Genomic DNA, 6,286 nt, shown 5'->3' with positions numbered 1-6,286 from the left:
GGGGCGCCTGGGTGGCACAGCTGTTAAGCGTCTGCCTTCGGCTCAGGGCATGATCCCAGCGTTATGGGATCGAGCCCCACATCAGGCTCCTCCGCTATGAGCCTGCTTCTTCCTCTCCCACTCCCCCTGCTTGTGTTCCCTCTCTCGCTGGCTCTCTCTATTTCTGTCAAATAAATAGATAAAATCTTAAAAAAAAAAAAGAAAAATGTGTATTTTGTTGATGGGTAAAGGTGTATGTCTATTAAATATAGTTCTGACTTATTGTGTTGTTCAAATCCTCTATTTCTTATCTTCTGTGTGGTTGTTCCATCCATTATGGAGAGTAGGATACTGAAGTTCGCACCAGTTATTGTAGAACCATTTCTCCCTTTAATTTTGTCAATTTTTGGTTCATAAATATTTTTATGTTGTCATTATGTGCATAAATGTTTACAGTTGTTATATCTTCTGCTGTATTTGACATTTCCATTAATATATGTACTTGTCTCTTATAACCTTTTTTAATTTAAAAATGTTTAATTTGTATTTATTTATTTTTTAAAGTAAGCTCTATACCCAATGTAGGGCTTGAACTCATGATGCCTTAGATCAAGAGTCACATGCTCCACTGACTGAGCCAGCCAGATGCCCCTCTTGTAAACTTTTTCATGTAAATTCTATTCAGTCTGATATTGTATAGCCACCACTGTTCTGTTTTTGTTGCTATTTGCATAGAATATATTTTTCCATTTTTTCAATTTCAACTCATGTCTTTGAATCTAGAATAAGTTATTTTAGACAGCGTATTGTTGTGTATTTTTAAAAAAGCTATTCTGCCAGGGCACCTAGGCGGCTCAGTCAGTTAAGCATCCAACTCTTGATTTTGGCTCAGGTCATGGTCTCAGAGTCACATTGGGCTCTGTGCTCAGTGTGGAGTCTGCTTGTCTCTCTCCCTCTGCTCGTCCCCCTGCTTACTCTCTCACTCAAATAAATAAATAAATAAAATCTAAAAAAAAAAGCCATTCTGGGGCACCTGGGTTCCACAGTTGGTGAAGCAACTAACTCTTGGTTTCAGCTCAGGCTGTGATCTCAGGGTCGTGAGACTGAGCCCCATGTTGGCTCCACACTCAGAACAGAGTCTGTTTGGGATTCACTCTTCCTCTCCCCCTCCCACTTGTGCTCTCTCTCTCAAAAATAAATAAACAAATCTTTTATAAAAATGTATTAAAAAGAAAAAGTCATTCTACCAATCTCTTTCTGTTGGAGAGTTTAAACCATTTACATTTAAAATAATCTAGAAAACCACTTCCAGCTTGCTCACTTCCCTTCCCATCTTCCTAGAAAATCTGGTCTGTGTAAACAGGGAGTAGACTCAAGAGTCAACACCGTTTCCTAAGAATAATGTAAGAATGGACGAAATCATGTAAATAAAAAACTTACTTTTTATTTTTCTCTTTTACTACTGTTCCTAGTAGATGATAAGTAGCACACATTAAAATGGTACTTAAGGGGTGCCTGGGTGGCTCAGTCGGTTAAGTGGCTGACTCTTGAATTTGGCTCAGGTCATGATCTTGGGGTCCTGAGATCGAGGCCCATGTTGGGCTCCATGCTCAGTGGGGAGTCTGCTTCAGATTCTCTCTCTCCTGCCCCTCCCATGACCACAGCATTCTTGTGTGCTCTCTCTGAAGTAATTAAATCTTAAATAAATAAATAAATAAATAAATAAATAAATAAATAAAATGGTACTTAATACTGATAATTGTAAGTTGGAATTGCAAATGTCCTAATTCCTCTGCCCCACTTTTGAGTAATTGAACTCATTTGGCAAAAATCAAAATCATCTCCAATTCAATTCTCCAGCTAATCCATACCTACTGACTGCTCTCTTTAAATTCTGTTTATTGATCTCTATGGATCCCTCTTTGCTGCCCAGCAATCACACACTTTTTCTTTAATCTATTAAAATTCTACTTCAAGTCATATCCTCTTTCTTCAAATATCTAATGCCTTTTCTTTTGTCTTCATTTTCAGCAGATAACCTTGCTTCCTATTTCACTGAGAAAACAGAAGGACTCAGAAAAGAAGTTCCATGAGCTTCTACAGTCATATCTCCTGACCAACCTACACCTGCACCTGTGTATTCCTTTTCTTCTAACAGATGAACTTCCATATTTCTAGCTAAGGCCAACACCTCCATTTGTGAACTAGATACCTCTCCTCTCAAAGACACGACTCCAGTAAATCTTCTTCTTTTCTACACATTATCTGACACTTTCAAAGTCACTATATATTTGACCTGTTTGGTTAGTTATAGTTTATCACCTCCCACTTGAATGCAAGCTCCATGTGAGGTGGGATTTTATTCTTTTCAAGGATATATTCCCAGTAGCTATCTGGCACATATTAGGTATGCTCAATAAATATTTTTGTGCTCTTATTTGATAATACTGTCTACAATTTAAAAGTTTATACCTCCAGAATAAAATGAAAAAGAAAGAAACGGCATACCAGTTAGAAATGAAAAAAAAACTGTCCTTATTTGCAGACGACAAAATCTCAAGAGATTTTTACCAAGAAAACTTCCTAGAACAAAGTGAGTTCAGTAAGTTTGAGGGTATAAAATAAACACACAAAACCCAATAGTATTTCTTTATATGAACAATGAAAATATGGAACCAAAATGAAAAAAAGGGGCGCCTGGGTGGCTCAGTCTTTAAGTGTCTGCCTTCGGCTCAGGTCATGATTGGGATCGAGCCCTGCATTGGGCTCCCTGTTCTGCTGGGAGCCTGGCTCTTCCTCTCCCACTCCCCCTGCTTGTGTCCTCTCTCTCGCTGGCTGTCTCTCTGTCAAATAAATAAAATCTTAAAAAAAAAAGAAAAACAGTACCATCTACAATTTCTCAAACATAAAATGGATTTTTCTCTCTCTCCCTCCCCCTTCCTTCCTCTGTCCCTCGCCCTCTCTTCCTTTTTCTTTCATGTTCCTTCCTTCCTCCTCCCACCTTTGCCTAATTGCTCTGTCTAGGACTCCTAGTACAATCTTGAGTAGCAGTGGTGAAAGTGGGCACTCTCATTGTGCTTCTGTACTTAAGGGCAACACTTTTAAGCTTTCCATTGAGTGTAATGTTAGCTCTGTGTGTGTGTGTGTGTGTGTGTTTTAATAAGTGCTTTTTGTCATGTAAGGAAGTTCCCTTCTATTTCTAGTTTGCTGTGCCTGAATTTTTTTGACAAAGATGTAAAAGAAGTTCAATGGAGGAAGGATAGCCTTCCAAAAAATGATGCTGAAACAACTGGATATCCATAAGAGGGAAAAAAAAAGAATTCTGACCTAAATACAAATATTAATTCAAAATATTTCATAACCTTAAATGCAAAATGTAAAAGTATAAAACTTTTATAAACAAAAACACAGGAGAAAATCTTTGGGATCTATGGCCTGGTAAAGAGCACTTAGTTGTGACACCAAAAGCACAATCCGTAAATGGAAAAATTAAGGACTAATATGTAGCATATATAAAGAATTCTCAGAGCTCAAAAATAAAAACAATCAAATTTGAAAACAGGCAAAAGAATGAACAGACATTTCATCAAAGAAAATACAAAGATGACAAATACCGACATGCAAATATTTTCAACATCATTACCCTCAGGGATATGCAAATTAAAATGACTTAGAACTAAACATCTATCAGAATGGCTAAAACACAAAGTTGTGACAACACCAAATGCTGCTGAGGATGCAGAGAAACTAGATCACTCATACACTGCTGATGGGACTATAAAATGGTATAGTCACTCTGGAAAAGTTTGGCAGTTTCTTTTTATTTATTTATTTAAATTTTATTTATTTAAGTGCAAGTGAACAAGCGAGACAGCATGAGAGAGATCACAAGCAGAGGGGAGGGGTAGAGGGAGAAGCAGATTCCCTTCTGGGAGTCAGATGTGGGGCTCGATTGCAGGACCTGAGATCATGACCTGAGCTAAAGGCAGATGCTTAACCAACTGAGCCACCCAGGAGCCCCAAGTCTGGCTGTTTCTTATAAAACTGATCATGTAATTACCATACAACACAGCAATTGTACTCTTGGGCATTTAGACTAGAAGATGAAAACTTATTCCCTGCCTCCAGGTTCTCAGAAGATGGTGAAGGTCTCAGAGCTTTACGATGTCACTTGGGAAGAAATGGTGTCACTTGGGAAGAAATGTGAGATAAAACGAGAAAATGGAGAGAAGAAAACTCATGGAACAGTGAGCAAACTGTGGAAGTTGGAGAAGAATTAATTAATGAATATGCTTCTAAGCTTGGAGATGATATTTGGATCATATATGAGCAAGTGATGATTGCAGCCCTATGGTCAAGATGACTTGGCATTGTTTTGTCTTCAGGAGTTGAGAAGACAGTTGCCTGGCAGTTACAGTCAAGAGACTAACCGGCATGAGATTTGAAGCCACGGAAAGATATGATAATGCTATACAACTATATGATAGAATTTTACAAGAAGATCCTACTAACAATGCTGCAAGAAAGCCTAAGCTTGCCGTTTGAAAGCCCAGGGGAAAAATGTGGAGGCCATTCTGGAACTGAATGAGTACTGGAACAATTTGTTGGGGACCAACAAGCCTGACATTAACGTGCAGAACTTTGTATCAATGAACGTGACTTTGCTAGAGCAGAGGAGCTAATGACGGCCAATCCACATGACCACTTACACTGTCAGCAGTATGCTGAAGTTAAATATACCCAAGATGGACCTGGAAACCTCGAACTTTCAAGAAAGCATTTTGCACAGGCACTGAAACTCAACAACAGAAATATGAGAGCTTTGTTTGGGCTTTACATGTTGGCAAGTCATATTGCTTCTAATCCAAAAGCAAGTGCAAAAACAAAAAAGGACAACATGAAATATGCTAGTTGGGCAGCTAGACAAATAAACAGAGCCTATCAATTTGCAGGTCGAAGAAGGAAACCAAATACTCTCTTAACGCAGTCAAAGACATGTTGGAAACACTGCACATCACTCAGTCTTAAGGTTTCAAACTCTTTCACATTACATTTCACAACTGCACAATTGAACTTATTGGCCTATGAATTATTTACGAAATGCCTAGTGCTATTTATAGACTAATTTTGTGTTAAGAGGGAAATTGTAAAGAATGTTTATATAAGACTAAAGATAACTTTTATTGCTAAGCAGGAAGGTGAGAAAGTCCACGGAAGAGAGACTGAACAAGATTCATATTGACTGCACATCATTCTCTTCATATCACACATATGTAACTTCTTTTAAAACACAACCTGATGTAGAAATCCCATAAAACATCATGTGATTTATTAAACTTGCAAAAAAAAAAAAGGAAACTTATGCTCACACAAAAACATGTATACAAATATTCTTAGTGGCTTTATTTCTAATAATCCAAAACAGGAAAAAATCCAAATATCCTTCAATGCATGGATTGTTAAACAAACTGTGGTACATTAATAATGCTACTCAGGGAAAACAGGAACAAACTGTTGATACACAAAGTAACTTGGACAGATTTTAAGGGTATTATGCCAAATAAAAAAGCCAACCCCAAAGGCTACATACTATATGATTACAATCATTTTTGAAATGACAAAATTATAGAGATGGTTAATAGATTAGTAGTTGTCAATGGCTAGGCAGAGTGGAAGGGGGATGTATTTATTAAAGTATGTCATACAGGATTGCTGTATTGAAGGAACTGTTTTGTATCTTGATTATGGTGGTGACTACAAGCATCTCTACATGATAATACTGCAAACACACAAGTACATGTAAAACTGGTACACCTAAATAAGACAGATTGTATCAATGTTTGATTTCCCATCGTGACACTGTATTATAGTTATGCAAAATGTTACCATGGGGAAAACTGGGTGGAAGATATGTGTGATCTCTATTATTTCCCACAACTTAATATGAATGTACAATTACCTAAATATAGTCTAATTTAAAAATATTACAAAAGATTGATAGCTGGCAGATTTCTGATATTTTGGGGAGCAGTGCTCTTAATATTTTAATTATTGGCTAGGTCTATACATATATATTAATGCTAATACCACCCATATTTTGTTAAAGAAATAACTTTTTATTCTAATTTTACCTATGTTTTAAAATCAGGTACAAGGGGCACCTGGCTGGCTCAGTCAGTCAAATGTCTGACTCTTGACCTCAGCTCAGGTCTTGAGTTCAAGCCCCACACTGGGCTCCATGCTGGGTGTGAAGCCTACTTTAAAAAGTAAAGTAAAATGAAATAAAATAAAAGTAAAATAAAATCAG

The 6,286-nt window shown here is 37.2% G+C and overlaps 1 pseudogene; it reads left to right on the top strand.

The window, feature by feature from the left end:
* Nucleotides 1–4,118: 4,118 nt before the first annotated feature.
* Nucleotides 4,119–5,007, top strand: LOC100484087 (annotated as a pseudogene).
* The last annotated feature ends 1,279 nt before the right edge of the window (nucleotides 5,008–6,286 follow it).

Source organism: Ailuropoda melanoleuca, chromosome 2 (genome assembly GCF_002007445.2).
Source record: "Ailuropoda melanoleuca isolate Jingjing chromosome 2, ASM200744v2, whole genome shotgun sequence".
Lineage (NCBI taxonomy): Eukaryota > Metazoa > Chordata > Mammalia > Carnivora > Ursidae > Ailuropoda > Ailuropoda melanoleuca.
Note: the sequence above shows the minus strand (reverse complement) of the source record. Positions and strands in the feature narration are given on the sequence as shown.